Genomic DNA, 18,897 nt, shown 5'->3' with positions numbered 1-18,897 from the left:
TAATGGTAGTAACTATGGAACTCAAGCCGACTCAAGCTGACTCAAGATAATACAACCACTGAAAGAGTCTGACTAAGTGACATTGGTAAATAGTTATGTACTCCATTGGCCCCTGAGTATGCCAAGGTGATGCAGGACAAATATATAGGTTTAATGGAAAGATATGGCCCAATAGTGGAGAAGGAGACCAAAACCCTGCGTATTTCACAAGAATTACGTATGATCAAAGGAAGCAGGGAATTACTTGGCCTTAGGAATCCAATGTGCTAGGCCTAGCTCTTTCATGTTAATAGAAATGGGTACCATTGAGTTGGGTAACAATAAACATCTGTTATTCAGTGCCAAGATACACTTCTGGGTGAGCGTGCGCTTTACAAATACACGTTATGTTATGTAATGTCAGAAAGTGAAAAAGAATGGGAATGAAAGACCCTTTGCAACAATTAGAATTAATTCAATATATGACATTAACAATCCAAAACAAAGCGGTCAAAGTAATGACTTCCAGATTCAAATGCAGTCATGCCCAAGTAACCTAGTCAATCCTAGGATTTCTTGGATGTGGATAGATAAGGTCATTCCAGCAGATACACATAGAAATGCCAGCTCACAAGGTGAAGGTGATAAGTCAGAAGAATATAAAGGCTCTAGGGGAACTTTTGCAGGGAAGGTCCAATTGGAGGATAGGAAATACGCCTTGGCTGAGGGGGTAAACATATGAAAAGAATAAAGAAAACTAGGGGAATGGAGGCCATTCTTCAAAAAAAGACAGACGATGAATGACATCCCCTTATAAATCGAAATGCACACTCACCTTTACTGAATTGAACCTAGAGTTAAGCTTGGACCCAAAAATATCTCCATCCCCCCACTGCTCCTCCATCAAGCAGAGGAGTGCATAGTGCACAATTGGAGCAAACTGTCTGTGAAGAGGTATAGCCCTCCTCGTTTGTTATTTCACAGAGTTAAATTTCCTGCTAAAAAGAAAAAAGCCATCTTTCATGCAGGGATCCTAAAAGAATGTCACATGGGAGAAGTAACGGTAAGCAAGTCCCTAAATATCATTCTGAATCAGGAACGCCAGTAGCTGACAATACTGAATAAAACTCCTAGGGTGTATCAATAATGGGATTCTGCTCGGACAAGGTACCCACATGCCTAGATTAGCAAGATTTATAGTAGATGAAGTAGACAGCTTGATATCAACCGAGGAAAGTAGGGAAGATGGTGCAGACACAAGTTCTCAAGAGTTGCACAATGATCAATCAAGAGGCATGATTAAATTACCCATGGGTCTTATAAAATGACTAAAATAGTCAATGATATAAAATAATGCAACGTAAAATCAAACATCAGATATGTTAAATGAAGGTTGATGGTGGACAAATAGGAATGGCAAGACTAAAGACAAACCAAATAATGCATGTGAATTGAAAATAATCACTGAAGAAATCTTAGAGATTGCTTAGATGATTTAAGAGTTGCAAACATTCAAAGAGGAATTAGGCAAAAAAGTAGCATCTAACAAATGACTACTTTGACTCCTATTTTTAATGGTAACATGTCTTAAGATATGATTCTTACATTTTAACTTCTTATCAAATAAGGTATTATGCAAGCAGCAGAAATTAACAAGAACAGTGTCATGAATCTATCTTTTATTGGCATTATGAACGCATTTCTAACTTTTATAGATAAGGTTGCAACCAGCAATTTACATGAACACATAAAGGATAATTGGATAAGTCCCTCTGCATTGCTGGAATCCAAGAGGCCACTATTTCTCAATATCTGTTTGGTTTGTCAAAGCCACCGAAGTTCTGTTAAATCTTGTTTTCACAGATTGCACCTAATCTTTATTCATTTTACAGCATTTTGTTGAATCAAGATAACTTATTGAAGCTTTAGTAGTAGTGCTGTCAAAGGCTTCCATAGATCTGTTTATTGAATAAGGTGTGCAAGCTTGTTTTTAAGGTACTAGCCTTGTTAGTACAGTTATTCCTAACAATCGCATTGGACTTTTGAAAGGCAGATTCCATGCAGTAAAAGTTGTTCTATTGTAACATGTTCTCTCAGTCTAATAAAGGGCCTCACAGGTCATCTAGCTTTATGTGGCCTTGAAAGTTAAAGGTGACAAGATCTCTGTGTCCAGAATCCAATTTAGTATCATTTTGCCTGGGGACCAAATGCAGTATATAAATATACAGTGTGCCTTAAATTTGTAACATGATATATTTTCCCCACTGCGGTAAAGGAATATTATAATTTGCCAAGCACAGTTACTTGTGTTTCTACATTGTGTTAACTTTACAAATATACTTTTTCACGGTTTGTTCCAGCATCCAACTTGAGCATATTTATTGACTGCATGAGATAACATCACTTCCCAAAAAATCATTTTAAAAAAGCACACCTTTTCATAAATTTTGACCACCTCTCAATATATTTTTTTATGTTTTTGTACATATCTGTTTGTATTCTATATCTATTTTTTTTTAAGTTCAAAAAGAATTTTATTTCGGGGAGGGGGGAAGGAATAAGGTGTCAATACAAAATATAATGAGAAATAGAAAGTATAAATACATCAATAAGTAATGGGCATAGTACAATCATAAACAATAATGAAAACCAATCATAGGCGTCAAAAATTAAGCAAAAGAAAAACAACAGTCATGGTAATAAAAGTATACAAAGGGAAGTACAAACAATTTGATAATGTAGAAGAAACAGAATGCAAAGGGCATTTAAGGAGGTTTGAGAACTTCTTGTTGTGAAGGTTGCGGGCAAAAAGAGCGTTTAGTACATACATCAAGATACAGCGTAACAGGAAGCCATAATTCCATGCGTTTTGCTGCCATGTGGGCCGGAAAAACAAAAGCAGTATCTAGTCTGTGATTATGGCAAACATTGTACCACCATGCTTTAAAAGAGATGTTAGAGAAGGTCTTCCAATTGACTGTAATTTGCTGAAACGCAACAGCTAACAATAAATCAATAATCTGAGTATTAAATTCAGCATCGTTCCAACAAGGAGAAAGACTTCCTAAAAAAACTTGAGTGCAAGAGAAAGGAAGGCAAGTATGAAACATTACATTAATTTGGGCCCAGACCTGCAGCCAAAAGTCATGGACCGGTTTACATAAAAATAACATATGAAACAAAGTCGCCTGCGGAGAAGAGCAGGACCAGCAAGTGTATGGAGTGGTGGGAAAACGTTTATGTAAATCAAATGGGGTGAAAAGAAGTCTATTATAAATAAAAAACAAAGTTTGTATCAAGGTCGCTGCTCTAGAGGATTTGCGGATTTTGTTCCATAGCTTATCCCACATAGGAATGGACCAAGATGCAGCAAGATCCTGTTCCCAACATACCTCCACCTTAGACTTGGGTCTGATGGAGATTCTAGTGTGAAGGTGCTTGTAAATGGAGGAGGCTTTAGGAGTAGTGCGTAGAAAGGAGTGAAGTAGTGAGATAGAAGTAGAAGAGGAAGAGGAAGGTGCGTGCAGGAGGCGGGTGTGGGTTGCCATTACAGCTTCTTTAAGAAGCATATACTTATGGGTGAAAGAAGCAGGCAAGCCAAAGGTGGTACGGAGAGTGGGGAAGGGTATGAAAGAAGAATGTGAAAATAGTTGGGAAACCCAGATGAGTCCCTTGCGCCGCCACGACTTCCAATAAAAGGGCTTATCCCTTATTAAAAGGGAAGTGTTGTGCCAAATGGTGGAGGCAAGGAACTCAGCAAGAGTCACAGGGGGAGGAGGAGAAGAAGATAAGAGTAACTTAGCGGTGAATTTGTGGATGGAAGTAGAAGTAGAGGAAGGTTTGCGTGAAAAAGAAAGATATTCAGCAAGAGAGAAAGGGGAAAGGAAGAGGCACTCAAGTTTGGCCCATAGGGGACAGGGAGAGGGTGGGTCTTGCAGCCAAAGGGAGGCCTGTCGTAATAGAAACGCCTTATGATAAACTGGGAAGTCTGGGAAGTTAACTCCACCTTCTGACTTGGGACATATGAGTCGGGTAAGGGACATTCTAGGTTTTTTATTGCTCCAGAGAAAAGATGTCAAAATTGAGTTAATTTTCCCAAAAAATGTAGAGGGAATGGAGACAGATTAGAAATAGTATAGAGGACTATGGGAGACAACATCATTTTAATTGTATCAAGGCGGCCCCACCATGATAAGTAAAGGGGATGCCATCTAGAAGTTAATTCTGATAATTTTTTAATGCATTTATTTAAACAAAGGGAAACCGTGTCCGAAATAGAAGGGGTGATATGAAGGCCAAGATATTTAATGTGTGAGGAGCTCCATGTAAAGTTGGAGGCACTAAAGTCAGGCTTAAATGTGAACTTCGTCAAGGGCAAAATCTCACACTTGTCATTATTAAGCTTATAACCAGAAATCTGGGAGTAATCGTTTACTTCAGCAAGAAAGCTAGGAATGGATTCAGTTGGGTCGGAAATAAAAAGTAAGATGTCATCTGCATACGCGGCAAGCTTAACTTGAGAATCTAAAGCATGAAAGCCATGAATGTTAGGGTTTTGACGGAGTTTGGACAAAAAAGGTTCTAAGGCCAGGTTAAAAAAAAAAGGGGATAGGGGACAACCTTGACAAACTCCTCTTCCCAAATCAAAAAAGGAGGAGATAAGGCCATTGGCGCAAACCGCCGCACGGGGATTGGAGTACAATAAAGAGACTAAGGAGATAAATTTAGGGCCAAAACCAAACCATTTAAGGGTATGGAACAAATAGGTCCACTCAACCCTATCAAAAGCTTTCTCAGCATCTAGGGCGATTGCTGCAAGGGCAGTAGGTAAGTTATGAGATTTTGATAAAACATTAAACAAAAGTCTAGTGTTATCGGTGATAAATCTGCCCTTGACGAAGCCTGATTGTTCCTCGCCTAAGAGATCTGGAAGTAGAAGGTCAAGACGTGCTGCAAGCGATTTAGCAAATATCTTGTAGTCAATATTGACCAAGGAAATGGGCCTATAGTTCTTACAGTATTGATCGTCCTTCCCTTCCTTGGGTATGAGACAGATATGAGCGTCAGAGAAAGAACCTGAGGAAGCGCCTAAGGTAAGAAAAGAATCTAAGAGAGAGTGTAGTTTTGGAAGAAGGAGTTTTGAAAAATGAAGAAAAAATTCAACAGTAAGGCCATCTGGTCCGGGGGCCTTGTCTTTTTTGAGAGTCTGGAGTGCTAGAAGTAATTCATGTTGAGAGATATCTAATTCTAGGGAAGACAGGTCAAGAGGAAAATGGGCAGGTTTATGTATGGTAGAGAAGAAATGATCTAAAGAGTGGATGGAGGGTTGAGTTTCGGAGGAGTATAAAGTTTTGTAGAAAGAGGAGAATTCAGTGAGGATGTCTGCATCTTTATGTTGAAGATTAGAGTGAGTGTCGTAGATAGACTCAATGTTCAGTTTATTGTGCTTAATCTTTAGATAGTTGGCTAACATTTTCCCCGCTTCTATATCTATTTATAATCACACACACACACATCTACATATACTCCCGTAGCCTACATCCTCTGTCCCTTGATGCCCTCCCTAGCGCTGCTACCCACTCCCTGTTTCTGTTTGCCAGTGGATAGTAGGTGGTAAATGCAAGCAGATTTGTCCTCTGCAAGTGGATTCCACATGTGGATTTGGACCTGGTAATTCCCGGTCTGCATGTTTTTCCCCATTCCAGGGACAAATACTCAATAATATAGCCATATTTTTGCACAGGGATACCGTATGGAAATATTATTTGCAACTGCACAATATCCGCACCCGCAAATCCAGCCACTGTGTAATCGTATTGGAAATAGTTATTTCTTGGTGAAGATATTCACATCTTTAATGCCGTATAGTATGTAGTTAGTAAAGTTTAGATACTATTTGATTGTAAAGTAGCTGTTTCTTTATTCATTAACCCACAGTTTAAGAAGTGCATTGTCGATTATTTAGCAGACAGAGTGGATGCAATACAAATTACTGTTAAAAACTACCAATGATTGTCATCTTGCTATCTGTAACATTTTGTGTACAAGAACTGGGTTATGATATGTCAATTGGGGCAACAGGGATGAAAAGAGTCTCTCAAAAACAGGCCCACAGTTATCATGATCAGTGTGGGCAACTGATTCTGAGAGTTCCACAGTTGAAGCACCATAACCTAAAGTTATGGGCCCTATACAAAAAATCATATAGCTACATAGGTGGCCCAAACCCTGATTGAATTTAGAAGTAGAATACCCATTTGAAAAATTATCCTGGTCTTTCCTCTTCATAACAGAAACTAACATCTCGGAGATCACATTATAACTTTAGTTAATCTAATGCAAATTACACCCAGATTGTTCATGAATCAATTCTCATCCATTTTTTGTTTTTGGTTTATTCAAGAACAATAAACTAATTTGTACTTGTCTGCCTCTTCTCTTTTGGTTAGCAATAAAGCATTCTGTTCCATTCATAAATCATATTTGACAAATACCATTACCATAACTTGAGAGGGCACAGTACTACCTGCACATACAGATCATGTCTTCATGTAGATATTATCGCGTATCTAGAAACAAAATGCTCTTCAAAAATACTCTAGACTAACTAGTTATACACTTAGTCAACAAAATCGAATGTTTGCTAAAATATCTATTCTAAAAGATATGTGCTGAGTACTATTAATTTTACCTGATGCTCATCACATAAAATATGTAAATGTTATTTTTTGCAAACAATTTTGGATGCAGCATAGACATTAATAGATTGAGCATCTTAACTAAAATGATAGTATCTTTGAAAATATCAACCTTTCAGCACATTATACCCATATCATTTTGTTAAGAAGTGGAATTTATGTTGAATGTACTAACTCGACTGTCAGGAGTGGATTTAAATTGTATGCAACATTTATTTCTAACCACATTAATTATATTCAACAACTGGAATAGTATCTGGATTTAACTGGTTAAAAGAAAGATTTTTATTGAATGTTTTCATTTGTACAGATACAATCTGCAGGTGCAGTACAACAAGGCGATTGCCAACAGCCTTGTTAGCATAAATGGCTAGCAAGAAGTACAGATAGGAAGAGGTGATTAGTTCATTACAGTCGGAGGATAACAGATACTTCTGAAGGCTTCTTCCTTTTTCGTGCCAGAGCGATGCGCTTTCTGACCTAGCCTATGTCAGTACCATACGTTTCTGTTGTGGAAGGGCGTGCAGTAGCTTTCCAATGCCGCATTATGTCACTTTTTTGACAGCACGAGGACGTAGTCTATAAAGCAGGTTGCGGTTTGTCACTTTTTACGTCTTTAAGATAGTCCAAGCACACGGTCATCTCAGGTAGATAAATTATCTATTCCAGAGATTTGACTTATGATCCCAGTCATGGCCGACCAGAACTGGGAGAGTGATTGACATGGGATACTCATCTGTTAAACTTGGAACCGGTGTTGCTATTGTTCACGAGGCTTTTGAACCCACGACTCGCGGTACCCGCTCCGCGGGTCCCGCTTCGTTTCCCATCTGCCTAACGCCTCGGATTCCCCTGCTTCAGCTGTTCCTGTGGTGCTTGCGTGAGGCTGCAGGGCTGCGAGCGCGACCCGGGACTCGCCTTCCCAGGAGTCCCGGTGTCAGTGGCCGAGTCACCTGGCCCCGCTCTCCCTGACCGCCCCGCCCCACCTCCAACAACTGAAAAGGGGAAAGGACCCTCTCCTACGTGGGATACTCATCTGTTAAACTTGGAACCGGTGTTGCTGTTGTTCACGAGGCTTTTGAACCCACGACTCGCGGTACCCGCTCCGCGGGTCCCGCTTCGTTTCCCATCTGCCTAACGCCTCGGATTCCCCTGCTTCAGCTGTTCCTGTGGTGCTTGCGTGAGGCTGCAGGGCTGCGAGCGCGACCCGGGACTCGCCTTCCCAGGAGTCCCGGTGTCAGTGGCCGAGTCACCTGGCCCCCCTCTCCCTGACCGCCCCGCCCCACCTCCAACAACTGAAAAGGGGCAAGGACCCTCTCCTACGTGGGATACTCATCTGTTAAACTTGGAACCGGTGTTGCTGTTGTTCACGAGGCTTTTGAACCCACGACTCGCGGTACCCGCTCCGCGGGTCCCGCTTCGTTTCCCATCTGCCTAACGCCTCGGATTCCCCTGCTTCAGCTGTTCCTGTGGTGCTTGCGTGAGGCTGCAGGGCTGCGAGCGCGACCCGGGACTCGCCTTCCCAGGAGTCCCGGTGTCAGTGGCCGAGTCACCTGGCCCCGCTCTCCCTGACCGCCCCGCCCCACCTCCAACAACTGAAAAGGGGCAAGGACCCTCTCCTACGTGGGATACTCATCTGTTAAACTTGGAACCGGTGTTGCTGTTGTTCACGAGGCTTTTGAACCCACGACTCGCCGTACCCGCTCCGCGGGTCCCGCTTCGTTTCCCATCTGCCTAACGCCTCGGATTCCCCTGCTTCAGCTGTTCCTGTGGTGCTTGCGTGAGGCTGCAGGGCTGCGAGCGCGACCCGGGACTCGCTTTCCCAGGAGTCCCGGTGTCAGTGGCCGAGTCACCTGGCCCCGCTCTCCCTGACCGCCCCGCCCCACCTCCAACAACTGAAAAGGGGCAAGGACCCTCTCCTACGTGGGATACTCATCTGTTAAACTTGGAACCGGTGTTGCTGTTGTTCACGAGGCTTTTGAACCCACGACTCGCGGTACCCGCTCCGCGGGTCCCGCTTCGTTTCCCATCTGCCTAACGCCTCGGATTCCCCTGCTTCAGCTGTTCCTGTGGTGCTTGCGTGAGGCTGCAGGGCTGCGAGCGCGACCCGGGACTCGCCTTCCCAGGAGTCCCGGTGTCAGTGGCCGAGTCACCTGGCCCCGCTCTCCCTGACCGCCCCGCCCCACCTCCAACAACCTGGTCCCATTGGCTCCTGGCATATAAATATTGGAGTCCTACGCTGCGCGGGAGCGCGCGGGAGCGCCCGGGGCTAAGCCCGGGCAAAGGGCGGGCCCTCTGTGGCCCTCAGAGGCCTGAGGAGCCTGGCCTGGGCCACCCACGCTGTTTGTTGGTCATCAGCCCCTGTGAGCACGGACCTTTAAGAAACTGTAAGTCAGCCTACAAATAACATTTCGAAATTATATGGGACAGACATATTGGATTGTCTTTTTCGCTCAACTAGCATAATTGTTATAATTTTCCATTGTTATTTTTTAGGGGTCTGTTATGAACTGTAGAGAGACCAGAAGTATGGCAGCTGCTGGGGTAAAAAAATTGACTGGTACCCTTGATGATTTCATCGTTCGGACTAATGCATTAATTGACGAAGGGATCATTTTAATGGACAGAAGGGTGTCCCAAGACTTGGCTATGGCTAGGCGATCCTCTTTAGGCCTCATAGCCCAAGCCCGTACCCCACACGCTGTAACAGGCCCAAATACCCTTGTCACTGTACATAATGAGGGGGGAAATGATGTCTTGAGCTCTCAAGACGATTTGGAGGCTACCCCTAATCTCACCGTGTTAGTAGACACCGGCTCAGTTGAAATTGAGACTGAAAATGTTTCTATGGAAAATGTTTCTATGGTTAATGAATTACATCAAAGGGGTATGAAAGAGGGGGCAATTCCTAAACAAAAGACTAAGAAGCCGGTTAGTCGCAAAGGTAAAAAAGTACAAATCACCGAAAATCAAGATTTACCCACCCCAGATTTGGTGTTGACAAATACGAGTTGTAACCTGGTTTCTGACACTGTTGACACGGGGGGTGTACACCAAGCTAATGTTGGCCTACCCCTAAGCCTACCAGATGACACTGTCATAGACAGTAGTCTAGAGGAAATCTTGGAATCAAGTGGGGCGGTAGATAATCATGTTAGACCTAGTGAGGACAGAATGAGCCTAAGTATGGCAAACAATAACGTCCTTGAAATGCTGAAAATTCTCCTGGAACCTATCGAAGTTAGGCTACGCTGTCTAGAAACCATTTTAAAAAATATTCATAAAGATATAAGTGCCCCTAGTTTCAACTTAAATAACAATAAGGTGCCACAAGTAAATACCGCAACGAATAAGCCAATTGTGACTAATAAAAGTGTCCCTACTACTAAAAAAAATGTATCTGTCAACCCTAGTAACATTGTCAATTCTGTTGACATCATGTTAAAAACCCCCAACCCTAAACAAATCTCAAACCCAGCCAAATCCAAGGTTACCCCACAAGCTACATCTAAAGACTCCACACCCCCGACCCCTAAACCTGACCAGGCCCAAAATGATAAGAGAGAGTCTCGGAGAAATGTCCATCTTCCCCCGGATGCATGTTCGTATGTAGTGATCCTAACCGGGGTCACTGAACTTGCATCAACTGAAGTAGAATCTTACCAGGCTTTAAAAAATAAAGTTTGTCATTGGTTGTCAAAAAACTACCCATTACCATCTGGCATGCCTAGTAACATCCTCATGATTGAGAGAACCCCTTGGGTTGGTGGTAACAGGAAGAACCTAAAAGGTGACTGCGTTGTGGTTACCTTTGAGAACCCTCAGGTGGCAAATTACATCTTTGCTGGCGCTCCGCGCTACCAGACAAGCACGGCTACTGCCAGGCCACTCTCCTACTTCTATGCACAGGGGAATCAAATAGATAAAAGATGGAGCTGGTTAAGGGGTACACAGGACCACAAAAACAGACAGAGGCTTAACCCCCCATGGGAGGTGTACCCCCGTGGCTGGGAGGAGGGTGGTGAGGATGGCTGGAACTTAGTCAGGAGAAGAAGGGCCAGACCTTTCCAGGGAGGGTTTGTTGCAGGGCCCCAAAATAGCTACCCACACTATGACCAGCATTTTGGGAATGGGCAAGAAAATTACTTCAATGTTCCAACGTTCAACCATTACGAGTGCCCATCATTTATGGAGTGGGTAGATTGACAAGAATCGTGTTCACCTATCAAACAGGTGCAAATTATCCCTTCTACCTCCCTGCAGGGTAGTCAGCCCGCACAAGAACTAAATAGCGTGACAAACTCTGACCCGGAACTTATTGTAGGCCAGGGTACTGGGGGAAGTACAGCACTTCGTGCGATAGACGAAAGTGAAAAGGACAGGTGGGGGATTACTTTGGCCACATGGAATATTGCGGGCCTTAGGAGTAAAATCGCTGACCCTTACTGGAGAGACCTCATAGGCACTACAGACATAATAGCCATGCAGGAAACATGGGCCACTGACAACATACTCACTGTGGATGGCTTCCACCTTCTTTCTTCCAGCAGTAAATTCAAAGCGAGGGCGGGCCAAAGGTGGTCTGGTCACGTTAATATCGGCCAAGATCCCGGGCTCTTATAAAGAAATTCCTAACGGTAGTCCTTACTGCCTTGCAGTCTCAATAACACATAGGGGCTCTAACACGGTATTGTTAGTAAATTTCTATAACTCCTTTGACAGGGAACAACCAGTTGATAATCTGCTGAGGTTAAACTCTTTTTTAGTTAACTTCAAGGAGTCCATAGAGACTGAATGTGTTGTCATCTTACTGGGAGATTTCAATGTACACGGTTGCCAGGACAAATGTCCCCCCAATGTTTTATTTGGTCCCCCGGAAGAAGAGAATATCCACTTCGAACACACAGAGCAGGGAACTTTTTTAGAATCCCTGTTGGCTGAAAATGGGTTGATGTTGCCGACCGGGGGGGAGGAGGATATTCCTACCTTCATGGGTCATGGAGGTGGGTCCACAATTGATTACATTTTTTTGAGTAGTAGTTACGGGAGTCAAATTATCAATTACTTCGTTGTAAGGTCGCATCATAGTGACCACAATCTGGTTGTATTAAAAATCAAGAATGTATTTGACATTAAGGAAAGTAGCTTGAGTTTGGTGGATAAATGTGATATACGGTCAACTGACCAGGCTCGTAGAATCAGGTGGTGTAAGATAATTCCTGAGGACTTTTTTACTAACCTGTGTATCAGCAGTCAGGAGGCCATAAAACTCTGTATGGATGATCAGGCGGAGGATAATGAGGTAATAGAGGCGTATAAAAGGGTCTGCGCCGATATCTCGTCCAACCTGACGCGACAGGGTAAAAGGAAAACCCAAGGCAAGGAAGGCTGGTTTGATAATAAATGTTCTGCTGCTAATCACAAGCTAAAATTAGCACTTAGAGCCAAACCAGCAGATAGAACGCTTGTGGCCACCCTTAGGAAAGAATACAAGTCCACCATTGAAAATAGGCGCCGCGAGATCAGAGAGGACGCTTGGGCCGACCTGACCTCAATTGATGTTTTGAAAAGCAGCGCCAAATTTTGGGCTCTGGTGAACCAACCTTTTTTCTCGGATTCAAGCAATAACGACCTGGATTGTGGCATCCAAGAAGAAAAATGGCACCTGCACTTTAAATCTGTCTACGAACAAGAAACCACTGGAGTTGAAGACACGACTAGTTTCTCTCAACTCCCTTATAGTTTAACGGTAGATGAGGAAGAGGTGGCTGTGGCCATTGGGAAAATGACCAGCAATAAAGCCCCTGGGCCGGATGGGGTCCCCGCGGATCTTTTTAAAGTTGATATTTTATTCTGGTCCAAAATCTTAGCTAGAGTCTTCAACAGAATTTTTAAAGTAGGAATCCCAGAATCATGGACCCAATCAGTGATCGTCCCTATATACAAAAAAGGGGACAGAGGGGATCCTGGAAACTATCGCCCCATATCCCTGATTGATTCCGCGGTCAAGGTCCTAGGGAGAGTGGTCCTTAGCAAACTGACTGAATGGTTAGAGGAGACCAATACCCTCTCCCCCCTTCAGTATGGTTTTAGAAAGGGGCGCAGCACCATTGACCAAAGTCTAAACCTACAATTGATAATCGGGAAATATACACAAGCAAAGCAGGGATCCCTGTATATCGCAATTATGGATCTGTCCTCGGCATTCGACCGAGTTAACAGATCCAAGTTGTGGGGACAGCTCCTTAGTATTGGAATTGACCCAAATGTTGTGTATTTCCTAGCTGACCTTCATAGGGAACTTACTGCCACGGTCCGCTATGACAGAAAAGGGAATTGTACAGGGAAAATCAGTATCACCAATGGTGTTAGGCAGGGCTGCATTCTTGCTCCCCTGCTTTTTACACTATATATCAACGATTTGGGTGGAATATTGAGCACAGCTTGTAAGGATATACCCAGGGCAGGGAAATACCTACTGCCAGCATTATTGTATGCGGACGATGCCGCTCTTATAGCTAGAACCACAGTGGGTTTACAAAGTCTGTTGAACTCTTTTTATACTTTTATGGAAAAACTGGATCTGAGTATCAATTTTGGCAAATCTCATGTTATGGTGGTAGGACACAATGCAAAGGCCAAAAAGAATGTCATGACCCTGCACTGTAACAACCACAAGTTATCAAGAGTCTCAAGATTCCCTTATTTGGGGGTTGTGTTTGATGACCGTTCTACCTGGCACCCCCAAATGTTGGAGAAAAAAAAGGTTTTGGCACGATCCATATTGGCGGTACTGGGTTTCTCCCGCAAACTTGGGGTGAAGCCCATAGAGGCAGTTCTAAAAGTGTATGCTGCCAAATGTATTGCTATCGCCATGTATGGTGCAGATTTGTGGGGCTTTAGGCCCATGAAATTCCTTCAAGTGATTGAAGATAACTTCTTAAAATCAATACTCTCCTTACCAAGATCCACTGCCAGCTTCATTGTACATCAGGAATGCGGGGTGGATTTCTTGGAGGATCGAGTCTCTATGGCCCCACTCTTAAAATGGATATCAGTCTGGCTCAATTTAGAGCTGGAAGTTAACCATGAAATCTTGAAGGATTTCTTAAAACTAGACTATTGGTACAAGATCCCCTGGCTGAAATATGTTGAACAGATATGTGTAAAGCTGGGACGACCCGATATGTTTCATAAACCATCCACCCTCGTGAAAGCCGACATGAAATGGGCAAAGAATAGTTTTCTGCAGCATAGTGGGATGGACAGAGAAAGCAGGGAGCTGATAAAGCCCTCTGTTCGGTCCCACCAATTGATTGTCTCTTCAGACCACGCACCGGAACTTTATTTGAAGATTGTCAATAACCCAAATCACAGGTATCTTCTTACTAAGTTCCGACTGAATAAAATTCACCTGTTAATCACTGGCCGCTCTGGCTGGACCAGAGATGTGGATCTGAATTTATGTAACTGTGATGGTCATTCAATCATGGATACTGCCCATTACCTATTTTTTTGTGCCCACTTTAACGATATCAGGAGAAAATTCATTATACCCCTATTAAAGGGGAGAGGTTTTAGACAGGTAAAACCCGCTTTATTGTATCTCCAACTGTTAACAAGCATCTGGGAAATCTACAATGTGGCCAAATTTTTAACTATTGCAGTGAGATTGGGAAAGAAGATTAATTGGACATAGAATATCCACCATAACCATGCCTATTGTAACCTGCATCAAGTTTTTTATTCTGCAATAATTTAACTGTTGCATATCTCTTTTTTAACTGTAGAATGTTATTCTTTTTAACGCTGTATTGTGATCTTTGGACCATTTTTAATGCATGTCTTGTACTTTTATGGTTTTTGAATATTGAACCGAATAAAGTATTTCTTGAGTGAGATTGACATGTCCACTAAATGTGGCACAGGTCTACATTCTGCAATCTGCAATGCAAGCATTGCACGTCAGTTTCAGAAAAGTATTGGTTTATTTGCGCGGGCATCAGATAAGCCTTGTGTTATATAAAATTGTATCAGTTTGTAGTGAGCATTCCTAGATACTGAAGAAGAGTAGGCAAGTACTCGCCCTATTGTTTTATTGCTTAACACTCTGTTAATCTATATCCAAACATTCCTGCAGGTGTCCAATAGGATCTACGTGTGGGTCAGGAAAGCCTGGTAGAGCCAAATGGTTATAATTGGCTCTTGAGGCCACAGTTATTTCACTTTTTAAGAATTGATATAGCATTATTATTACCCGATTAGTACTCAATTAGGCGAACCCGAAAGGATGAAAGGCTGAGTTTACCTTGTAATGCTTTTAACTCACGATCTTAAGGTCACACCAATGTCAACAGCCAGCACTCAAATATTTGAGCAAATGTGTTGGCTTTATGACTGTTGAAACAATTAGTTCAGGACCAATAATACACAAAAAAGTAATGGAAATCCCACAAATACCTTGAACAATTTTAGTTGCATACTTGTAGCTTCATATCAAAGTAATATTTTGCTGGAGCACTCTTTTTTATTGGAAATACATAGTAACATTTTGGCAATAATATTTGAAAAGTCATAGGCCTAATCTTTTCAATTAATGGCAAGCTGACATACATTAGAAAACTCTTTCAAACTTAGGCACTTGTGTCCTCTTTAAGATCTCTAAAAGATAAATTAGCTGTAATGATTGCCAAATAAAATATTGAATCAAATAATTAGTGGAATGCCCATATAACTTGTTTTCATTCTTGGCGGTTCGGAGTGTACTTTACTAGATGTGATACTATTAAATAATTACATTTACTACTTTGAGTCCAAATATTAGAGAATATTAAAAGCCTTCTAACATCCCTGACTTTCTTACTTAATTACTTATTTATTTAATGTTCAGCAGTCCCAATATCATTTTGTTCTCATAAAATACTGCATCAATAATTACAAATATTTTAAGGATATTCTTAGTCTTATTAACTTGTCTTGATTTTATATTTTATTGGTGTGTATCGGTCTATTTTAACCCCTTACGCTCCAAATTTCCACTGTAACTTTCAATTTGTATTCTTTTTGTACTTTTACCAAATGCAATTAAAAAACCTTTGAATAAAAAAAGAGTAGATGAAAAACAAACACTCATGCTTCTGGATTGACAAAGTGACTTGTCAGTCTATCTCATAACTCTTCTAAAAAGCCCAGCTTGTGCCACATAAAAGGGTAAATATTCCACCTGTGCTAGTGACTGGAGCCATAGAGCCGGCAGACAATATATGAATTAAATAGGGCACAGATAAAAGACGCTTCTTTGTCCCAGGTGCAAACTCTAGGAAATGTTGCACCTCTTTTTTAGGTCTGGCATGATAATATAATTCTCAACCTGAGCAATTCTAGGTAAAAAATCAATAGAGTCCAATCAATAAAATGCTGATACTCCAATTAAGTGATTTTCAAGATATTTTCTTCTTTATTTCTTCACAGTTCATATGCAGTCGCTGCGCACAACTCTTCAAATCATTTCCTTAACTTGCAATACATTGCCAACACGTGTTTCGTCCGGCTAATGAGCCTAAGGACTTCGTCAGGGCTGATTGGTGGCTTATTTCCCACTTATATCGCAACTTTAGATTTCGAGGTAAATTATATCTGGACCTTCACTTTATTTGGAAAGTCACCGGAAGAAGGGCTCTCTCATTTATAATCAAAAATCTCCTTTTCTTTTCTTATTATGCCCGTTTTAATGTGTCTCGTGCAGTATCAGGAATCCATGGCAGCTCGGAAATGGTTTGAAGAGTTGTGCGCAGCGACTGCATATGAACTGTGAAGAAATAAAGAAGAAAATATCTTGAAAATCACTTAATTGGAGTATCAGCATTTTATTGATTGGACACTATTGATTTTTTACCTAGAATTGCTCAGGTTGAGAATTGTTGAGAAATTAGATTTAACTGGCATACTTTGTATACCCGTTTGATTACAACTGTTGACAAAGGTTGTATCTTTACCTTCGAGCATTTACTAGAAGACCAGACAAGTTCCATAATACAAAAGAACACTACCTTTAGCGCATTAGTTTCCCTTTTGTCAGTTCTTGTATACAAAATGGCATGATAATATAGTTGTCTGTATGACGTACTGCTACAAAGTCTTTAAAATATACATATAGAGGGCTTTGACTCCACCCAGAGGATTTTTACTTTTTCCATCTCATGCTATTTGGAGAAAATTTCCATTTACCAGGAAGTTCTTCCATTAGAATAAATGGATGACTATCTTACATCTGAAAACATTGTCAATCATTAGCCACTTTCAATTGTTTATCTCCTGTATGCATTATGTGCAGAAATAAATCCTTTTATGCTTTATTCCTTACATTGGCATGGCCAAATAGGCAGGCTGTAATGTGATAAAACAGCATTAGCGCATGTAAACAGCATTGGTGAAGGGATAGCGTTTTAATAATGTCTAGAAAATGACACAGTAATATGCAGAAATTAATGTGTAGTCTTTAATGAAAATAAAACATGTTTAAATGCAGAGAATTTTAGTAAGCAACAATGCTTACTCATACTAGACCTCATTAGCTAAACTGACAAAGCAACAAGTGCCTGACAAGCTGACATGACTAGAAAATGGTTAGAGTGCATAACAAGCTTATTTCCTGGCCTGTCCATGAACATGTGTTTTTCATAATGAATAAAGGATGCCTTAATGTTTTCATCTAATGTTTCTTCTTATACAGGGATCGCTGCTAACACTTAAATAAGTTTGTTATTTAGAATGGTAGAGATGAAAATTCCCTCATGGGAAAGTAGATTTCAAATTATAATAATACAAATAGACTGATGTAACTGCTAGATGATAAGAAATAAGCGACATTGAAAGCTGCTATGTAGAGACATTGTGTTTTCTGTGAGAAGGCGAGGAGTGTCGCCCACTACTCTCAGAGCACTGGAAAAAGGTAAAAATATAATGATAATAACAAGGTTAATATCATTTTATTTTTCGTAGCTATGGGGCTAGGTTAAGGCGGGCTGGGTTCACAGTGGGAAGAGTGCTGGGCACACTCTAAGTGTGCATGACGGTTTGGCCAGGCATCTTGGGCCGGACAGTCATCGGCACTTTGAATGATCCCCACCAGACTGTAATGCACAGCCTGGTGGGGAACATGCACAGGCTCATAGTCCCCATCTGAGCGTCGAACCACGCCGCTCAGACCAATCACCACACTGCTGGTATGGTGAATGCAGCATCGTGATTGGCTTAGGGTAGCCTGGGTGCTTTCTGCTTCTGGACTCTGAGTCAGAAAGAGAATCAGAGAGATGGCGGAAGAGGTAAGTGGTTTAAAAAAATATTTGTGTTGCTTTCAACTGCCCCTGCCACTCCCTTTCCCTACCAGCTGCCATTGGAGTGATCATGTTCCCATGAGAGCATTGCAAGATGATTGGTTGGCTGCAGAAGGAAGACCGCAAGATGCCACAAAGATAAAATGTGTTGTCTATATTAGTGTGTGTTCCTAGCAGGTTAATACACTCTTTTTTTTAGACCTTTATGCCACTTTTCTATGATACTCTATCCAGTTTATTGAACCTATCTTTATGAGAGATTCTGCTTTTATTTGATATTTTGATTTATATAGATGACTTCTGATGCTAAAGCTTTATGCTTTTCTCTCACTCTCTGGAACGGAAACAGAAACTCTGTATGGGTTCTGACTGACAACATTTTCTCCTCATACCTAGAATAGGGATTTTTTTCTTTATGGAACACGCTTTAATGCATTTATTATATTATTTAATTAATCCTGATTTGATGTTTGCTATAAATAGATAATTTAGATTAATACAAATTAACTTGTGACTTGCAATGAAGATGAACTACTAAAAGATGTGATTAATAAAACCCTTTAACTCATAACACACTCTCATTTTTAACTGAACATAATTATTGATTTGGATTATAATTTATGTGATATACAGCTCCTGCTCTTATCTAAAACAACCACAAAGATCCGTTGGACCTGAGAGGAAGTGGAGATTAGCCCGGATGGTTGTAAACTGAAATTTGTTACTTAAATGAAATTCCCACTCCAGCAGTGAATACCCGAGTTCACATGAGCTACCAAATTGAAGTCAGGCCTGTTGGGGTTTGTCAATGCTTGTTTAAACAATTAATGAGTTAAAAAAAATCCTATGAGAGCTCAGTCTAGTGGTGTTCAAACCAGCAGCTA

The 18,897-nt window shown here is 41.5% G+C and overlaps 1 protein-coding gene across 1 annotated transcript in view; it reads right to left on the bottom strand.

The window, feature by feature from the left end:
* LOC144799831 (inactive hydroxysteroid dehydrogenase-like protein 1) overlaps positions 1–18,897 on the bottom strand; it is a 525,849-nt gene that overhangs the window by 211,322 nt on the left and 295,630 nt on the right. The window lies entirely within an intron of this gene.

This window comes from Lissotriton helveticus, chromosome 12 (assembly GCF_964261635.1).
Source record: "Lissotriton helveticus chromosome 12, aLisHel1.1, whole genome shotgun sequence".
In the NCBI taxonomy this organism is placed as follows: Eukaryota; Metazoa; Chordata; class Amphibia; order Caudata; family Salamandridae; genus Lissotriton; species Lissotriton helveticus.
Note: the sequence above shows the minus strand (reverse complement) of the source record. Positions and strands in the feature narration are given on the sequence as shown.